The sequence below is a fragment of the Oncorhynchus masou genome, unplaced genomic scaffold (genome assembly GCF_036934945.1).
Source record: "Oncorhynchus masou masou isolate Uvic2021 unplaced genomic scaffold, UVic_Omas_1.1 unplaced_scaffold_1206, whole genome shotgun sequence".
In the NCBI taxonomy this organism is placed as follows: domain Eukaryota; kingdom Metazoa; phylum Chordata; class Actinopteri; order Salmoniformes; family Salmonidae; genus Oncorhynchus; species Oncorhynchus masou.
In genome coordinates, this window is record NW_027001845.1 from 133,813 (window position 1) to 144,880 (window position 11,068).

Here is an 11,068-nt window from a genome sequence, read left to right on the forward strand (position 1 = left end):
ATATCTGTTCTGTGTTGCCACAGCTAAGGTCAGGGTTTATATCTGTTCTGTGTTGCACACAGCCAGGGTAATCTGTTCTGTGTTGCCACAGCTAAGGTCAGTGTTGACATCTGTTCTGTGTTGCCACTGCTAAGGTCAGTGTTTATATCTGTTCTGTGTTGCCACTACTAAGGTCGGTATTGACATCTGTTCTGTGTTGCCACTGCTAAGGTCACTGGTAGACCTATAGATAGCTAGATGCTAGGAGTGTACACAGGTCTTCCTGGTAGACCTATAGAAAGCTATGAGTGGTGCAGCGGTCTAAGGTACTGCATCACAATGCAAGAGGCGTCATTACAGTCCCTGGTTCGGATTGTCTAGGTCGTAGTAAGGAACTCCCCTCACCTGGTTGTCTAGGTCGTAGTAAGGAACTCCCCTCACCTGGTTATCTAGGTCGCAGTAAGGAACTCCCCTCACCTGGTTGTCTAGGTCGTAATAAGGAACTCCCCTCACCTCGTTGTCTAGGTCGTAGTAGGGACTCTATGGTCCTCTGGTCCCTATGATGCTATGTTCCCTGTGGTCCCTGGTCCTGATCAAGCAGGGCACTAAATGGAATAAGTCGTCACTTCGGACATATGGTAGACTATTTATCTATAAAATAGCCTAATGTTTGTGGTTCTACCTTCCTAAGTCCTTTTCTCCCGCTCTCAACAGTAGGATACAGCCGTCAAACCAGCAGTGTGTCCCTCGAGGCTACGTCCCCTTGGCACACAACAGGCCAGCTACAGCACCGTTAGCAACAGCATGAGCAGCTACGGCAACCCCATGTCCAATCTGGGAGTACCCAGTTCACGAGCTTCCTCAACAGCTCCTCGCCAACTCCCCCTACGGCAGTAGTATCAAGGTAACGACACACCACACCGACTTCCTCCGTGTCTCTGAGTCTGAGACTCTTAGATTTTCTTCATTTTTGATTTTTCTTCATTTTTGATTTTGCTTCATTTTTGATTTTCTTGATTTTTGATTTTCTTGATTCTTGATTTTCTAGATTTTCTTGATTTTTGATTTTCTTGATTCTTGATTTTCTTGATTTTTGATTTTCTTGATTTTTGATTTTCTTGATTTTCTTGATTTTTGATTTTCTTGATTTTTGCCTAACCCCCCCACCTCCTCTGTTAATGTTTTGATTAGTGTTTGTATTATTTTGGAATGTGTGCTACTGGATAAAAGGAGGGGTGACTCTGGAGGCTGAAAACCCAAGACCCAACTGAAAAAAAATTATAAAAAATCATCAATCAGACTTACAAATTTACACACAAAAAAAATACATGGAAAAGTTAAAAAAATTATGACATTGTGCACGTCCCCCAAAAGAAAATGCCTAAAAATTATAGAAGCAAAGTTTTCGTGAGTGATTTTCCACCAAGTCAAGAGTCTATTGTCAGATACCTATTATCCAGAGTGGCTGAGGCAAAACATTTCATATCACAATCCCACAAACTCAATATGATTTGGAATTTTTTGTCGTTGTTATTATTATTACGGTGGTTTCTTAGTTACGTAAATGTAATTGTTGTCCAAATCCATCAAATTCTGATCTTTTTTTTCTTCTTTTTTTCACAATCATCTTGATTTCTCTGAGTTCTTTCCAAATCTATTCGTTTGATTTGAAAAGAGGCAAAGGCCTTATCAATTAATTTAATCAAATTAATCTGAAACATCTTGATTTTGAATGATCTGTGCCGTGGTGAAACTCCTCTCCTGAGTGGTGCTTATGTTTGCTTTATTGCAGTAGTGCCGTCGAGCCCCATGGCAGCCTCTTCGGTCCAGCCTCTCTAGGCTGTAGCAGTACACGGCATTTTCTCATTCTCACCTGCCAATGTCATCTCTGCAGTGAAACAAAGAGCGCCTTGGCCCCTGTTGTAAGCCCCCAAGCTTCCACCACCTTCTTGCACCAGTGCAAATGGCAATGGGACTTCAAGGTGAGCCGTCCTCCCTTCCTTTTACAGTGCCCTCCATAGTCATTCTGTCCTTCTGTTCTGTTCTGACATTGGTCCACTGGCATCTCTCTGTTCTGTTCTGACCTGTTGGCCCACTGGCATCTCTCTGTTCTGTTCTGACCTGTTGGCCACTGGCATCTCTATTCTGTTCTGACCTGTTGGCCCGCTGGCATCTCACTCTGCCTCCACCCAAAACCATGGGCAACCATGCACCGCCAGTCTGGGTTAAACGAGAGTACGAGTGGACATAAATGACATATTTGAGGATGGATGATGATTGCGTGACGGGTGGATGGATGGATTGATGGGTACATTATGTCTGCATGTATGTGTTTATTTATTGATTTATTTATCAAACCATTAATGATTAAGGGCAGTTAGGAGTCTCTTGGGGGTTACTCTCCCCCCATATATATATTTTTTTTTCAGAAACACCATAGTACAGAATACCAGCACATACAGGGTTGGGGTCAATTCTGATTTCATTTAAATTGCTGCCTTTAATTCCAATTTTTTAAAATCTCACAGAAAGCAGAATTTGAAAAATAATTTAAATTAAAGGAAGTAGATGTAGTTCAATTAAATCCCATGAAATTGTAATTATTATTTATTATGTATTTCTATCACTGAAAAATAATTTGAATTGAAGGAAGTAGATGTAGTTCAATTAAATCCCCATGAAATTGTAATTATTATTTATTATGTATTTCTATCACTGAAAAATAATTTGAATTGAAGGAAGTAGATGTAGTTCAATTAAATTACATGAAATTGTAATTATTATTTATTACGTATTTCTATCACTAAAGAAACGTTCATTTTAATGTCACGTATTGTTACGAATGCCATGTAGCATATGGTTGAAACATTAACAAAATAAAATAATAATAATAATTATCCTAAAACTATTTTAAATAATTACAGTGGTCTGGAAATATTAAGAAGATTTTGTGGGTTGTCTATAATACCTCAGGATGCCCCTTAATGGGGTGGCAGGTAGTCTAGTGGTTAGAGCCAGGTAGCCTAGTGGTTAGAACCAGGTAACCTAGTGGTTAGAACCAGGTAACCTAGTGGTTAGAGCCAGGTAGCCTAGTGGTTAGAACCAGGTAACCTCGTGGTTAGAACCAGGTAGCCTAGTGGTTAGAGCAGTTAGTCTAGTGGTTAGAGCCAGGTAGCCTAGTGGTTAGAACCAGGTAGCCTAGTGGTTAGAACCAGGTAGCCTAGTGGTTAGAACCAGGTAACCTCGTGGTTAGAACCAGGTAGTCTAGTGGTAGAACCAGGTAACCTAGTGGTTAGAACCAGGTAATCTAGTGGATAGAACCAGGTAACCTAGTGGTTAGAACCAGGTAACCTAGTGGTTAGAGCCAGGTAGCCTGATGGTTAGAACCAGGTAACCTGGTGGTTAGAACCAGGTAACCTAGCGGTTAGATCCAGGTAGCCTAGTGGTTAGAACCAGGTTACCTAGTGGTTAGAACCAGGTAATCTTTTGGTTGAAGCCAGGTAGCCTAGTGGTTAGACCCAGGTAACAGGTGGTTAGAGCCAGGCTAACCCTGTGGTTAGATCCAGGTAGCCTGATGGTTAGAACCAGGTAACCTGGTGGTTAGAGACAGAGCAACCTGTGGTTAGAGCCCAGGTAGCCTAGTGGTTAGAGCCAGGTAGCCTAGTGGTTAGAGCCAGGTAACCTAGTGGTTGAGACCAGGTAACCTAGTGGTTAGGCCAGGTAACCTAGTGGTTAGGCCAGGTAACCTAGTGGTTAGAACCAGGCAACCTAGTGGTTAGAGCAGGTAACCTAGTGGTTGGGAGCCAGGTAACTAGTGGTTAGAGCCAGGTAGCCTAGTGGTTAGAGCCAGGCAACCTGATGTGGTTAGAGCCAGGTAGCCTAGTGGTTAGAGCCAGGTAACCTAGTGGTTAGAACCAGGTAACCTAGTGGTTAGAGCTTTGGGCCAGTAACAGAAAGGTACAAGTAGTTCTGCCCCCTGAACAAGGCAGTTTAACCCACTGTTCCCTGAACAAGGCAGTTTAACCCACTGTTCCCCACAACAAGGCAGTTAATCCACTGTTCCCCTGAACAAGGCAGTTTAACCCACTGTTCCCCTGAACAAGGCAGTTTAACCCACTGTTCCCCCTGAACAAGGCAGTTTAACCACTGTTCCCCTGAACAAGGCAGTTTAACCCACTGTTCCCCTGAACAAGGCAGTTAGCCCACTGTTCCCCTGAACAAGGCAGTTTAAACCACTGTTCCCCTGAACAAGGCAGTTTAGCCCACTGTTCCCCTGAACAAGGCAGTTTAACCCACTGTTCCCCTGAACAAGGCAGTTAGCCCACTGTTCCCTGAACAAGGCAGTTTAAACCACTGTTCCCTGAACAAGGCAGTTTAGCCACTGTTCCCCTGAACAAGGCAGTTTAAACCACTGTTCCCTGAACAAGGCAGTTTAACCCACTGTTCCCCTGAACAAGGCAGTTTAACCCACTGTTCCCTGAACAAGGCAGTTTAAACCACTGTTCCCCTGAACAAGGCAGTTTAACCCACTGTTCCCTGAACAAGGCAGTTTAACCCACTGTTCCCCTGAACAAGGCAGTTTAACCCACTGTTCCCTGAACAAGGCAGTTAGCCCACTGTTCCCCTGAACAAGGCAGTTTAACCCACTGTTCCCTGAACAAGGCAGTTTAACCCACTGTTCCCTGAACAAGGCAGTTAACCCACTGTTCCCCTGAACAAGGCAGTTAGCCCACTGTTCCCCTGAACAAGGCAGTTAACCCACTGTTCCCCTGAACAAGGCAGTTTAACCCACTGTTCCCTGAACAAGGCAGTTAACCCACTGTTCCCCTGAACAAGGCAGTTCACCCACTGTTCCCTGAACAAGGCAGTTCACCCACTGTTCCCCTGAACAAGGCAGTTTAACCCACTGTTCCCTGAACAAGGCAGTTCACCCACTGTTCCCCTGAACAAGGCAGTTAGCCCACTGTTCCCCTGAACAAGGCAGTTAACCACTGTTCCCCTGAACAAGGCAGTTCACCCACTGTTCCCTGAACAAGGCAGTTCACCCACTGTTCCCTGAACAAGGCAGTTTAACCCACTGTTCCCCTGAACAAGGCAGTTCACCCACTGTTCCCCTGAACAAGGCAGTTTAACCCACTGTTCCCCTGAACAAGGCAGTTAACCCACTGTTTCCCTGAACAAGGCAGTTTAACCCACTGTTCCCCTGAACAAGGCAGTTCACCCACTGTTCCCCTGAACAAGGCAGTTTAACCCACTGTTCCCCAGAACAAGGCAGTTCACCCACTGTTCCCCTGAACAAGGCAGTTTAACCCACTGTTCCCCTGAACAAGGCAGTTCACCCACTGTTCCCTGAACAAGGCAGTTTAACCCACTGTTCCCTGAACAAGGCAGTTAACCCACTGTTCCCCTGAACAAGGCAGTTAGCCCACTGTTCCCCTGAACAAGGCAGTTTAAACCACTGTTCCCCTGAACAAGGCAGTTAACCCACTGTTCCCCTGAACAAGGCAGTTTAACCCACTGGTCCCCTGAACAAGGCAGTTCACCCACTGTTCCCCTGAACAAGGCAGTTTAACCCACTGTTCCCCTGAACAAGGCAGTTCACCCACTGTTCCCCTGAACAAGGCAGTTAATCCACTGTTCCCCTGAACAAGGCAGTTAACCCACTGTTCCCCAGAACAAGGCAGTTCACCCACTGTTCCCCTGAACAAGGCAGTTAATCCACTGTTCCCCTGAACAAGGCAGTTAGCCCACTGTTCCCCTGAACAAGGCAGTTAACCCACTGTTCCCCTGAACAAGGCAGTTTAACCCACTGTTCCCCTGAACAAGGCAGTTCACCCACTGTTCCCCTGAACAAGGCAGTTAGCCCACTGTTCCCCTGAACAAGGCAGTTAGCCCACTGTTCCCTGAACAAGGCAGTTTAACCCACTGTTCCCCTGAACAAGGCAGTTTAACCCATTGTTCCCCAGTAGGCAGTCATTGTAAATAAGAATTTGTTCTTAACTCGTTTGCCGAGTTAAAGAAAGGATAAATTAAATAATCTTTTAAATATGAAATATATATTTCCCAGAATGCATTTGATCAAACACTGGGAACAATCTAGTACTCTAGAAATCTTTCATGACAATGAAAAATACTGCTTGACATCTTAAAAACGAATATTTGAAATCTGGCGTATATAGCTTGTTAATAAGTGGAAGATAATTTTGATAAAAGGTTTGTCAAATTAATGTCTCAGTTGAATTAGTTTGATATGCTTTGAGATGTGTATTATAATTCATTCAGTTCAAATGATGCTTCCTGTGGGTTTGTGGCCAGTTCAAATTCAATTCAAATTCATGGTTTGAATTCACTTCAATTCAGAAACTCAGAATTGAGCCGAACCCTGAAAACCTGATATGGACAACATGTATCCTAAGCTGAGTACTGTAATGATGAACAAACCAATAGCGTAAGGTCCCGTAGCTCTCGTACTTCTGCATTATTCACTGCAGCCCTAGGATCCAGCCCTCTTTTACATTGTATCTGAATTGTACTTCATATGCTTTAATACCCATTACCCCCCCCCCCCCCTCCACCCATCACCCCCCCCCCTCCACCCATCACGCCCCCCTCCACCCATCACCCCTCCACTCATCACCCCCCACCCATCACCCCCCTCCACCCCCACCCCCCACCCCTCCACCCATCCGCCCCCTCTCCACCCATCACCCCTCCACCCATCACCCCCCGTCCACCCATCACCCCCCTCCACCATCACCCCCCTCCCACCATCACCCCCCACCCCCTCGACCCATCACGCCCCCCGTCCACCCATCACCCGTCCACCCATTACCCCCCCTCCCCCCTCGACCCATCACCCACCCTCTTCCACTGACCCTCGTGAGCCCTTTCCAGTCCTTGGTCCTTGGTGAATAGACTCCCTGTAACTCCGACAAGCACTCCAGCACGGTATTTAAAAAAAAATGTAGCCAGGATTAGAGATCGGCACGTTCCCAGCCCTTTGGAAAGCAACACATGTCAACCTTCTGTCTGATATAGCTGGAGTATTGTCCTCGGTGTAAAGCAACACATGTCAACCTTCTGTCTGATATAGGTGGAGTATTGTCCTCGGTGTAAAGCAGCACATGTCAACCTTCTGTCTGATATAGCTGGAGTATTGTCCTCGGTGTAAAGCAACACATGTCAACCTTCTGTCTGATATAGGTGGAGTATTGTCCTCGGTGTAAAGCAACACATGTCAACCTTCTGTCTGATATAGGTGGAGTATTGTCCTCGGTGTAAAGCAACACATGTCAACCTTCTGTCTGATATAGCTGGAGTATTGTCCTCGGTGTAAAGCAACACATGTCAACCTTCTGTCTGATATAGCTGGAGTATTGTCCTCGGTTTAAAAAAAAAATCATGTGTTTTTTTCTGCTCTTGGTTAAAAGCGTACACATTTTATCCACTGTGTGTTTTTTTTTTGCTAGTTGTGCAGTTTAACACCAAGACAACGTTATGCGATGCAACACAGTCTCTCTCTATATATACATATATATGGCTTTTCTAATTGAGAAAAAGCAGAAACTCAACAGAAAATACAGAGGGAGTCATTGTGCAAGCAAAACACATCAGTGTCAACCAGTTTCCAACGAAAGTGTGATTCTGGATTTTATTTTTCCTGCTCTGTGTCGAGGCCGACGTGTTGTGCTTGAAAACAGGTTTTAGTCATAGTGTGTGCATCCAATATTAATAACGCAGACAGCTAATGAAGTGGGAAATTAAAGTTCATGCTGTTACATGTGTATACTTATTAATATGTAGTCTGCAGAAATTAATGAGGAATGCCATGTCATCAAGTCCAACCGGCAAACTTAAAAGCATTCCAACCATGACATCACAAATAAGTCCAAAGCACTGGAGAAACAGGAAGGCCTAATTGTTAAAGTGAGTTGAAGGACCCGAGTATATCAATCTTCTTTCTTCTGGCAGCTCATCTATAGGATACTCTCCCTAGCATCTGAACACTGCAAATCATCTATAGGGTACTCTCTAGCATCTGAACACTGCAATTCATCTCTAGGGTACTCTCACTAGCATCTGATCACTGCAATTCATCTCTAGGGTACTCTCCCTAGCATCTGAACACTGCAAATCATCTATAGGGTACTCTCTAGCATCTGAACACTGCAATTCATCTCTAGGGTACTCTCACTAGCATCTGATCACTGCAATTCATCTCTAGGGTACTCTCACTAGCATCTGAACACTGCAATTCAGGGCTCCATTCAATCAGATCCTCTAGCCGATATCCGCATAGTGGTTGTGTTGCAGGTGGAGCTGCATTAGAGTTGTCAAATCACGAAGCGGCTCCTAAAGCGGATGTTGCCATTGGCTGTAATGAGTTGCGTTAAAAGAAATCCTGCTATTGGCTGTAATGAGTTGCGTTAACATAAACCCTGCTATTGGCTGTAATGAGTTGCATTAACAGAAACCCTGCTATTGGCTGTAATGAGTTGCGTTAACAGAAACCCTGCTATTGGCTGTAATGAGTTGCGTTAACAGAAATCCTGCTATTGGCTGTAATGAGTTACATTAACAGAAACCCTGCTATTGGCTGTAATGAGTTACATTAACAGATATCCTGCTATTGGCTGTAATGAGTTGCGTTAACAGATACCCTGCTATTGGCTGTAATGAGTTGCATTAACAGAAACCCTGCTATTGGCTGTAATGAGTTGCATTAACAGAAACCCTGCTATTGGCTGTAATGAGTTGCATTAACATAAACCCTGCTATTGGCTGTAATGAGTTGTGTTAACATAAACCCTGCTATTGGCTGTAATGAGTTGCATTAACAGAAACCCTGCTATTGGCTGTAATGAGTTGCATTAACATAAACCCTGCTATTGGCTGTAATGAGTTGCGTTAACAGAAACCCTGCTATTGGCTGTAATGAGTTACATTAACAGAAACCCTGCTATTGGCTGTAATGAGTTACATTAACAGAAACCCTGCTATTGGCTGTAATGAGTTGCATTAACAGAAACCCTGCTATTGGCTGTAATGAGTTGCATTAACAGAAACCCTGCTATTGGCTGTAATGAGTTGCGTTAACAGAAACCCTGCTATTGGCTGTAATGAGTTGCATTAACATAAACCCTGCTATTGGCTGTAATGAGTTGCATTAACAGAAACCCTGCTATTGGCTGTAATGAGTTGCATTAACAGAAACCCTGCTATTGGCTGTAATGAGTTACATTAACAGAAACTCTGCTATTGGCTGTAATGAGTTGCGTTAACAGATACCCTGTGCAGCCTGGTTGACGCAGTTGGAACACTGGAATGTGAGTTGTAATCGACAACTTCATTCAGGGTGTTGGAAACGCTCATTATTTTGTTGATTGATGTTTTTTTCAATTTGAGGTGATTATTTCGGCCTACACTTCATCATCCTCACCTCCAACATGACATCCGTTATTCGGTGTCTGCTATCGCTGGTTCATTTGATCTGATTGAATCTACATATATATTTCTTAGAAGTAGATGCATACCGTATATCATCATAAACATTTATAAAATCGTATTCATAACACACAAAACCTAGAATTTCAGATTATGTGCACTCAGATGGCGTAAACCTCGGTGGATAAGACTTAAAAAAGCTGTAGAATGCAGAGCCCTGCATATGGTAGAATGCCTTGCAGTAATGTTGGCATAAAAAAACTACCAAGGTTTTCAATTTGGAGGGAACCTGAGAAGTGTCTGGTCCTTTATTGGGAGAGAGAGAGAGACAGAGAGACAGAGAGACAGAGAGAGAGAGACAGAGAGACATAGAGAGAGAGACAGAGGGAGAGAGGGAAAGGCAGAGAGAGACAGAGAGACAGAGAGACAGAGAGAGAGAGAGAGACAGAGAGAGAGACAGAGAGAGAGACATAGAGAGAGAGAGACCAGAGAGAGAACAGAGAGAGACCTATATATATATATATATATATATACGGGCATATATGTTATTTTGCTGTTGTTGCTGTCAGCATATAAGGCTTTCATGTTACACAAGTATATATATATATGTTTACATATGTATATATACATATATATACACACATATAGAGACATAGAGAGAGAAACAGAGAGAGACCGAGAGAGAGAGAGCCAGAGAGAGAGAGCCAGAGAGAGAGAGAGACAGAGAGAGAGAGAGACAGAGAGAGAGAGAGAGAGACAGAGAGAGACAGAGAGAGAGAGAGAGACAGAGAGAGAGAGCGAGAGAGAGAGAGACAGAGAGAGAGACAGAGAGAGAGAGAGAGAGAGAGAGAGAGACACAGAGAGAGAGAGAGAGAGAGAGAGAGAGAGAGACAGAGAGAGACAGAGAGAGAGAGAGAGAGTCCTGGGTAGGGTATCTGACGTTAGCAGACGTGACCATGTTGTTTCTCAGCTGTCAGCCTGGACTGCCTCCTGGGACCTCAGGCCGCTGTTTGCCATTAACAAAACGCTAAAAGAAATATCACACATGTTGGGGAGACAGGATGCTTTTCTCCTGAAAATGTCTGAAAGCTCCTCTTTTAAAAAGTGAAGTCGTTCTACTTTGTCATGTTAGAAAAGCAAATTTCACTCAAGCCCCCTCACCCCCACCCCCACCCACACTCCCCTACACCCTCTCCCACTACCCCCACCCCCATCCACTCCCCTACACCCTCTCCCACTACCCCCCCATCCACTCCCCTCACCCTCTCCCACTACCCTCCACCCCCATCCACTCCCCTACACCCTCTCCCACTACCCCCCATCCACACCCCTACACCCCTCTCCCACTACCCCCATCCACTCCCCTACACCCTCTCCCACTACCCTCCCATCCACTCCCCTACACCCTCTCCCACTACCCTCCACCCCCATCCACTCCCCTACACCCTCTCCCACTACCCCCATCCACCCCCACTCCACTCCCCTACACCCTCTCCCACTACCCCCCATCCACTCCCCCCTACACCCTCTCCCACTACCCCCATCCACTCCCCTACACCCTCTCCCACTACCCCCCATCCACTCCCCTACACCCTCTCCCACTACCCCCCATCCACTCCCCTACACCCTCTCCCACTACCCCCCA